We start from the raw sequence: 10,370 nt of genomic DNA, 5'->3' as shown, positions 1-10,370 counted from the left end.
TGTTTAACCGACGATATTGATTATTTGACCTGCACGCAGCCTGTAAAATATGTCACTTTGTTCACACAAATATTAAAAACATTTTCTTTGTGTGGTGGAACTCTGCTGTGTTTAAGAGCTTAACAAAAGCCTTTTAAGCTGTCAGGGACGATGGGAAATTCGTAAATCAGGGCGGGGTGGGGGGGGCTGTAAAACAAGCAAAGCGACTAAAGTGAACCTGTGCGGTCGAGGTCGGGGCCTGAGGCTGAGCGTCGCACCTCCACCCTGCTGACTGACAATCTTCTCGTCCACGTTAGTTTATCCCTGCTCATTTCTACGTTTGTTTTACTGCCGGTTATAAAGCTTTTCTATCGTTTTGTCCCTGTTTGCTTATAAGATTCTACATATTTATATAAAACTGATATCAGATATAGATTGATATAAAATGGCAAGTGTTTCTAGGTGAGCATTATATTACATTTTATTTTATTATTTTTGTTTTCAATTTGGGAAAGACGACTGTAAAATTTCCATGAGGTTTGTCTCACTTTTCCAAAGTAAACGTTGTAATTTGTACCTTGAGTGTGTTTTGCATATTTTATGGCATTTAATAAAGATGATATTCATTTATCTTGATGAAGAAGAGCTTTATTAATCTTTAAAGGATAAAAAGCAAAAAGTGGACGTCTGGATGAACTATAAAATAACAATCTCACACTTTTACATTCAGGTTTGACAGTCCTGTAAAAATAATACACACACATTATTTGGCAGATAATTAAAATGCATATTTATAATTGCAGTATAAATTGTGTCACTGCAGTGCTGAGAATGATCCACCACCTAAATAATACCTGCTCTGTGGTGGTCCTGTGGGGGTCCTGACCATTGAAGAACAGCATGAAAGGGGGTAACAAAGCATGCAGAGAAACAGATGGACTGCAGTCAGTAATTGTTCTGGATGGATGCAAGTAAAACCATTTATTACTTTTAATTCCTAAAGAATGTTCTGATGCATTCCAAGAATTTCGAAAGTACAGAGTGGCCAAAATTCACCTCCACGTTCTTCATACTGTTACACTGTTAATGGTTTCCATTATTTTGTCCCATAGATTGCTTCGTGCCATGTCAGATTACATTGAACACAGAGTGCCACCAATTTAATTTTCCTAAAGAGCTGCTGAATATGAATTTAATTCATTCATTAAAAAAAAATAATAATAATAGTGAAAAAAATGTAATTCATCCTTTTGTGTGACGGCAAGTCAGCACAAACCCGCCGCTTATTATTATTGCTTTTGTTCTGGAGCACAAATAGATCACTTATCTTCTGATGCACTTACAGCACAGCCCCTTTAATTAAGAAATAAACAGGGGATTAGGTGTGTTGTAACACGCTTCAATCTTTCACGCCGTTTCCCCTGCGTGCCCTATTTTAACCCCGACCCATTCAACACCAGCCCATCCAACAGGTTTGAAATGTGTAACGTATTTGTGTGGATGATTGCTAGAATAAATGTAATAAGCTAACAGCGGGGCAGGTAAATGCACTTCTACACCCTGTACAAACACTCCGAGCATGCTTTCAGCCAGCAGCTACGATTAATAGTCGCGCCTCTGCAGGCTTGTAGTCGTGTGGGTGTGTGTGTCAGAAGATTTCATTCAAAAATTCGAGCTTAAGGATCTATATATTTTACTCAGATTTAAGCAGTTTTACATGCGCTATATGGCCAAAAGTATGTGGACACAAGGCAATCACATACTTCCATACTGAACAGTACGCGAAAGCAGTATGCACGAGCGGGTAGTGTGTCCGAATACGTATTATTCATTAAACAGTACACAAACTGCCAGGTTGCCATCGTTGGGCCCTTGAGCAAGGCCCTTAACCCTAAATTACTCAGATAATATACTGTCACAGTACTGTAAGACGCTTTGGATGATCTAATGTCTTCTAAGAATTAAAGCAGTTTTTAAAGTACAGAGTGGCCAAAATACACTTCAACATCCTTCATTCTATTACACTGTAATAGGTTTCCATTATTTTGTCCCATGGATTGTTTTGTGTCATGTGCTTTGCATGATGTCAGATTCAGCTGTGTGCATGACATGCATCATGTGACGTTGGTAAGATGGCGGACATAGTACGTCCGAGATTGCGTGCATACTGCACATTTGCGTACTGCTTTACTGCCTCAAATTTAGTATGTACTGTTTAAGTATGCGATTTCGGACACAGTCCTGGTTTGACATATTTGGTGTGAAGGAACACCAAAGCCCTGACTTCGACTCCACTAAACACCTCTGAGAATCATCGAAACGTCGAACGTGAGCCAGGCTGTCTTGTTCAACTTTAGCGTCCAGCTTTAAAATCAGTTACACGGGCACAAATTCCCATAAAATCTGTGAATCTGTAGGCTGTCATAAGCACAAAGGAGAGAGGCTGGCAGTTCCATTCTAACAGCAGTGCACTGAAGTTGGAATCCAGGGTTCAAATCCCAAGCGGTGATATCAGACAGTCTGGCGTCTTCATACATACAGACACTGCAACCCTGACCAGGAGAAAGCGGTAGTAAAAACATGAAAATTAAATACTACTAATAAATGCAAATATCCAGCAGACATATGGTCAGGTGTTTTCACATTAATACAATGATTAGTATATATTAGTAAAAATGTAAATTAATATAATAATGTGTTGATGTATGATATATGATATACACCAATCAGCCATAACATTAAAACCACCTCCTTGTTTCTACACTCACTGTCCATTTTATCAGCTCCACTTACCATATAGAAGCACTTTGTAGTTCTACAATTACTGACTGTAGTCCATCTGTTTCTCTGCATGCTTTGTTAGCCCCCTTTCACCCTGTTCTTCAATGGTCAGGACCCCCACAGGACCCCCCACAGAGCAGGTATTATTTAGGTGGTGGATCATTCTCAGCACTGCAGTGACACTGACATGGTGGTGGTGTGTTAGTGTGTGTTGTGCTGGTATGAGTGGATCAGACACAGCAGCGCTGCTGGAGTTTTTAAATACCGTGTCCACTCACTGTCCACTCTATTAGACACTCCTACCTAGTCGGTCCACCTTGTAGATGTAAAGTCAGAGACGATCGCTCATCTATTGCTGCTGTTTGAGTCGGTCATCTTCTAGACCTTTATCAGTGGTCACAGGACGCTGCCCACGGGGCGCTGTTGGCTGGATATTTTTGGTCGGTGGACGATTCTCAGTCCAGCAGTGACAGTGAGGTGTTTAAAAACTACAGCAGCACTGTGCTGACCACTCATACCAGCACAACACACATCAACACACCACCACCATGTCAGTGTCACTGCAGTGCTGAGAATCATCCACCACCTAAATAATACCTGCTCTGTGGTGGTCCTGTGGGGGTCCTGACCATTGAAGAACAGCATGAAAGGGGGTAACAAAGCATGCAGAGAAAGAGATGGACTACAGTCAGTAATTGTAGAATTGTAGAAGTGCTTCGATATGGTAAGTGGAGCTGATAAAATGGACAGTGAGTGTAGAAACATTTTATGGTTTTATATTGGTTTTAAATACAGCTCATAATGGATTTACAAATAAATTACTGCACTCTGATTTCTATTAGCGTTTAACATCCTGTCGCAGCTTTTCAGGAACGGATGTTTGTAGATTTTAACTTTATGATTGTGTGTGTGTGTGTGATTGTGTGAAAGGTAAATCTAAGGGTAATAGCCGGCCCGAGGCGAGGTACGACAGGTAAGGTCACCTCATGTTATAATGAGACAGGAAACCAAATAAGAAGCAATTTATGAACAATGTTATGAAACGTTTCTTTAAAAATCACCGCCCAGACTTGTCCTCTCAAATCATTTACAAAATCCTAAAAGGAGCAGTAGTGAAGCAGCAGTAAATACGTCATTTATATACCCTGCTTATAGAATATTATCCTGTAAGTGTCATTTGAGCTCTGATTGTTTTGGTTAGCTTTTTTCACCATTACTAATGACCTTAGTCCGCTTTTAAAATATATTTCTAGTGATTTTATTGGATGATAAAAATAATTTGCAGGCCTGCCAGTCCTGGAAACTGAAGCAAGCATTTCATGTAGTTCAGTGCCATTCAAAAACCCTAGAAGTGGCACAGTGTTCCTATTACAACTTTATAATAATTGCTTGACTTTAGTACTAAGGTTCCAGATTAGTTAATTAAACACGTTTTGATTTAGTCATATAAAAAATAAAGCCCACTAAACATTCATCCATTCATTCATTGTCTGTTTTACCACTGCTTTTTCCTGGTCAGGGTCACGGTGGGTGCAATTCACTAGGCAAAAGGTTGCCACTCCATCACAAGGCCTGTACACACACACACACACACACACACACACACACCTAGGGCAATTGTAGTATCTCCAGTTGACCTGCCTTGACCCTGAATGCATGTCTTTGGACTGTGAAAGGAAACCGGAGCACCCAGAGGAAACCCACACAGACATGAGAGGAACATGCAAACTCCACACAGCCACACAGAAAGGACCCAGATCACTCCACCTGGGAATTGAACCCAGGACCTTCTTGCTGTGAGGTGACAGTGCTACCCACCGTGCCCCTGTGCCACCCACTCACTTAACACATGGTACTGTTTTATTTGCACAGTGCACAACTGCACATATAATGTCTATAAACTGCACTATTTAGGCTCACCCCTTCAGTATTTTGTTCTTTGTTATATGTTCTATATTTTTATATCATTATATATATTTTTTTTTTTATATCTTATTTTTGCATTACATTTTAACCTTAATTTTTATTAATTGTAATAAAAAATAAATTATTTAGTTTTATTACGTTGCACTACTATGACATTTTTATTTAATTATTTATTTATTTATTTTTGCTGCAATTTATCTTCAGGGATCAATAAATCAATCAATTAATCAATAAACAGCTGGACCAAATAAACTGGGTAAACTTGGTAACCAGGAGAGCATTTAATTTTCCCAGAAGGTTGACCTTTGTGTTTTAGATACCCGTGATGAGTTTTTACATCTCGTGTGTTCCTCTATTTATTTTCTTGCTTGTGTATAATGATTTGCTTTGTTTAGAACTCTTTAATATAAAAGCTTGTCATTTAAAACCTCCTCCATCGGTTAAACCTGTTCCAGAGCAAAACCTCAGGCACGACCAGGACGCCTGCAGCCTGGCGTTTTAACCTGAGCAGACTTGATTTCTCCACAGAAGGAAATGAAAGACCCCTTAGGCTCCACAGTACAATCAATTATAAAAGCAAAGCAGTAATTACCTACTCGCTGTGAGTAGAGGATCACGAGTCCTCATGTTGAAAACATGCACGTAAATAAAGCCACTAGAAGACTGAGCTCTGCTGGTTCTGGCTGTAATTCGATGGCAGCATTAGAGACTAAGCTGAGAATAAATAAAAGAGCTAAACTGGAGGGTCAGAGTCTTAGCAACATTTCTTTCTGGTGATGATGGAAAAGCTGGAGCTCAGTACGCTTACAGAGAGGATCAAACTATCATACAGTGGAAAAACCAAATGTTCAACTTGTTCTTTTGTTTTTGTTTATTAATAAACTGACAGTGTAAACATCTACTGTACAACCTCAACTTAACTTGTGTTCTGGTGCAAATGGAAATGCACAATTGTGCATTAGGTACAGTAGGATAGTTTGGATGTGTACGGTATAATACGGCATAGAGTAGCAGTAGTAAAAGGTCTACAGACCCTCCAGCATACTTCACAGTGGGTGTGAGGTTCTTTTAAATTACTATGTCAAATACCTGTTAGGGTTAGGAGAGGGATAGGGTTAGGAGACGTAGGGTAAGGGTTAGGAGAGGGTTAGGAGATTTAGGGTGAGGAGACATAGGGTTAGGAGACATAGGGCCAGGGTTAGGAGAAGGTTAGGGTTAGGAAAGGGTTAGTGTTAGAAGATGTAGGGTTAGGGTTAGGAGAGGGTTAGGGTTAGAAGATGTAGGGTTAGGGTTAGAAGATGTAGGGTTAGGAGAGGGTTAGGGTTAGGAGATTTAGGGTTAGGAGAGGGTTAGGGTTAGACAATGTAGGGTTAGTGTTAGGAGAGGGTTAGGAGATGTAGGGTTAGTAGAGGGTTAGTATTAGAAGATTTAGGGTTAGGAGAGGGTTAGGGTTAGGAGATGTAGGGTTAGGGTTATGAGAGGGTTAGGAGATGTAGGGTTAGGAGATGTAGGGTTAGGAGATGTAGGGTTAGGGTTAGGAGAGGGTTAGGAGATGTAGGGTTAGGAGATGTAGGGTTAGGAGATTTAGGGTTAGGAGAGGGTTAGGGTTAGGAGATTTAGGGTTAGGAGAGGGTTAGGGTTAGGAGACATAGGATTAGGAGAGGGTTAGGGTTAGAAGATGTAGTGTTAGTGTTAGGAGAGGGTTAGGAGATGTAGGGTTTAGAGAAGGGTTATGGTTAGAAGATTTAGGGTTAGGAGAGGGTTAGGGTTAGGAGATGTAGGGTTAGGGTTAGGAGAGGGTTAGGAGATGTAGGGTTAGGAGAGGGTTAGGAGAAAGTTAGGGTTAGGTGATGTAGGGTTAGGAGAGGGTTAGGAGAAAGTAAGGGTTAGGAGACGTAGGGTTAGGAGAAAGTTAGGGTTAGGAGACGTAGGGTTAGGAGAGGGTTAGGAGAAAGTTAGGGTTAGGAGACGTAGGGTTAGGAGACGTAGGGTTAGAAGAGGGTAAGGGTTAGAAGACGTAGGGCTAGGGTTAGGAGAGGGATAGGGTTAGAAGATGTAGGGTTAGGAGATGTAGGGTTAGGAGAGGGATAGGGTTAGAAGATGTAGGGTTAGTGTTAGGATTAGGGTTAGGAGACGTACCTCTGGAATGGCAACCCTCGTAATTTAGATATTCTTTCCAGCTCTTCCAGGCAAAAAATGTTTACATGAGAAATAATCTTGAGTAATTTAATATGATAATCTAACGTTTTGTGTATGCATACAGGGGCTCAAAAGTGCTGACTTGGCTGTTGTAGGGCTCGAACTGACAGCCTTCTGATTTCTAATTCAGTACCTGTAGCATCGTTGAGCTACAACTTCCATGTTTTGTTACTGAAATAGTTGAAACTTCCATGTTGCTTTAAGCTAAGCCCAAAATGTCACATTCTACACATGCTTTCAACTCCAGCAGTTCATAGATCCATCCACGAGAAGCAAACGTGTTCATTTCCTCCTGTTACCTGGTGCTGAAAGGATCTAACCCAACACTCAGCATCGACTGACACCTGAAGTTCTTCAGTAAACAGAATCATACGTTTATTTAGATTACGCAGGTCTGTGCTCGCCATCGAACCCACTGGGCTACCGTCCAAAGACTTAAGGTTTTTACTAACATGACTGATAATACGGCCTGACATTTGAACTTATGCACCCTGTGACACCCGCCCTCCAAGCACCGATACACAGGGGTCGTACGATTGTGTGTAGAAGCAGCAGGCCACGGCAGGTCCACGACGGTCTGGGTAATGATTGTTTGGTAAAGCGAGGACGCCTACAGGTACGAACCCAAAATGGAGAGGCTGTCATTTTCTCCTCTGGTCCGTTAAGTTCAAAGTTGGGTCAGGTTAAACCATGAACGATCAAGCTTCCCATTACCCCCCTCCAAATCCACCGAGCACCTTTACCTGTCAGCTTAGCTCATACTTGAGCGCTTACAGATTAGCACAGGTAGAAAAAAACTCTAACATCTACATGTCCACCTCCTTTTCTGTTATGACAGATGAAGTGCTTTCTAAATACCGCGAGCTGAAATTCCAGCCCGTTCAGAGGATCCTCCCCAAAACACAGACAATGACCTTCTTGTCTTCTAGCACTGCTGATGAAAACCCGTCGTTAATGGAAACGTTAAAGTAAACGAACTCATAACAACCAGAGTTTTAAGCTGAAGTATGATGAGAATCTGAGTGATACTACTGATCAGCCATAACATAAAACCACCTCCTTGTTTCTACACTCACTGTCCATTTTATCAGCTCCACTTACCATATAGAAGCACTTTGTAGTTCTACAATTACTGACTGTAGTCCATCTGTTTCTCTGCATACTTTGTTAGCCCCCTCCCAGGACCACCACAGAGCAGGTATTATTTAGGTGGTGGATGATTCTCAGCACTGCAGTGACACTGACATGGTGGTGGTGTGTTAGTGTGTGTTGTGCTGGTATGAGTGGATCAGACACAGCAGCGCTGCTGGAGTTTTTAAACACCTCACTGTCACTGCTGGACTGAGAATCGTCCACCGACCAAAAATATCCAGCCAACAGCGCCCCGTGGGCAGCGTCCTGTGACCACTGATGAAGGTCTAGAAGATGACCGACTCAAACAGCAGCAATAGATGAGCGATCGTCTCTGACTTTACATCTACAAGGTGGACCAACTAGGTAGGAGTGTCTAATAGAGTGGACAGTGAGTGGACATGGTGTTTAAAAACTTCAGCAGCACTGCTGTGTCTGATGATGCACTCATACCAGCATAAGACACACTATCACACCACCACCATGTCAGTGTCACTGCAGTGCTGAGAATCATCCACCACCTAAATAATACCTGCTCTGTGGTGGTCCTGTGGGGGTCCTGACCATTGAAGAACAGGGTGCAGGTATGTAGAGACACAGATGGACTACAGTCAGTAATTGTAGAACTACAAAGTGCTTCTAAGAATTTAGACATGCCCTCTTCTTGGGAGTGCAGGGTCAGTAAAACTGGACAGTTGAGGGTTGTAGGGTCATTCCCTGGTGTCGTAAATCTAGACCTTTACTGCATGCATACAGGTAGATAGCAGGTAGGGTCAGGATTGGTTCAACAGAGCAGGCTGATGATAGTAATATAATATTGTTGGGATTGTTTTTTGGCATTGTTTACATACCATAGTAACTCTGGGTTATTTTTCTGACCATATAAATGCCCTTGTTTTTTGTAATTAGGTGTCTAACAGGTTGTGGTTCGGTTTTCTTTAGGACAGTTTTGGTTTTTAAGGCTTCCCTTAGGCACCCTAAGAAATAAATGCAAAGCGTTCGCTAATGTTCACTGCTGTAAAAATGATTCATTTAAAAGGAGCCGAGCTTGACCTGCGACGGAGAAGTCTGGCTGGTTCATGAGGTTAAATTAATATCGCTTATTAACATCTTTAAAGGGAACGATTTCCTCTGTGCTTTGAAGCACGGCCTCAAAATAAATCTACGCTGACGTTATCCGATCAAGCCGATTGCCTTCGAATCCTTTCCTATCATTAAGTGATCAGCGGCCTGGACGGTAATCGCTCTGCTTCCACCAACACCTCAATAATAACCGGCTAATTCTGTTCTGCATCCACAGCTGCTGCCTTTTTTATTTTAGTGCTTTAGCTAATGTATTTAAAGGAGCAATTAGCCCTGTGGTGACTGCTCACCGATCCGGGCACACGGCCGTGCGTCCACTGCCCACTCGCGTACGGTCAGAGGCTTCCTCAGATCATAAGTCAGTTTTAATATTAGATTTCCAAACAGGCATCAGAACTTTAGACCAGACAGTAAGAAACCTGTTTGTCCGCAATGACTGACTGTAGTCCATCTGTTTCTCTGCATGCTTTGTTAACGCCCTTTCACCCTGTTCTTCAATGGTCAGGACCCCCACAGGACCACCACAGAGCAGGTATTATTTAGGTGGTGGATCATTCTCAGCACTGCAGTGACACTGACATGGTGGTGGTGTGTTGTGCTGGTATGAGTGGATCATAAATGCCGTGTCCACTCACTGTCCACTCTATTAGACACTCCTACCTAGTTGGTCCACCTTGTAGATGTAAAGGCAGAGACAATCGCTCATCTATTGCTGCCGCAGTGGTCACAGGACGCTGCCCACGGGGTGCTGTTGGCTGGATATTTTTGGTTGGTGGACTATTCTCAGTCCAGCAGTGACAGTGAGGTGTTTAAAAACTCCAGCAGCGCTGCTGTGTCTGATCCACTCATACCAGCACAACACACACTAACACACCACCATCATGTCAGTGTCACTTCAGTACTGAGAATGATCCACCACCCAAATAATACCTGCTCTGTGGGGGGTCCTGTGGGGGTCCTGACCATTGAAGAACAGGGTGAAAGGGGGCTAATAATAAAGCATGCAGAGAAACAGATGGACTACAGTCAGTAATTGTAGAACTACAAAGTGCTTCTATATGGTAAGTGGATCAGTGTAAAGCCCTTCATGTTTGTTTTGTTGAGGATGTATGTGGACACGCACACAATCTTAAAACGTTGAAGAAAAATTGCATGCCGTAGTGACATAACGCCCCCCAGCATTGATTCCTTCTGTACCAGCTCTCGGGCGAAATGCCTCTGTGCTGATTTCACTTCATTGTGAGTCAGAACGATTCTAAGAAAACTCATAA

This window comes from Trichomycterus rosablanca, chromosome 11, assembly GCF_030014385.1.
Source record: "Trichomycterus rosablanca isolate fTriRos1 chromosome 11, fTriRos1.hap1, whole genome shotgun sequence".
In the NCBI taxonomy this organism is placed as follows: domain Eukaryota; kingdom Metazoa; phylum Chordata; class Actinopteri; order Siluriformes; family Trichomycteridae; genus Trichomycterus; species Trichomycterus rosablanca.
The sequence above is the reverse complement of the archived record's forward strand: the minus strand, read 5'-3'. Positions refer to the sequence as shown.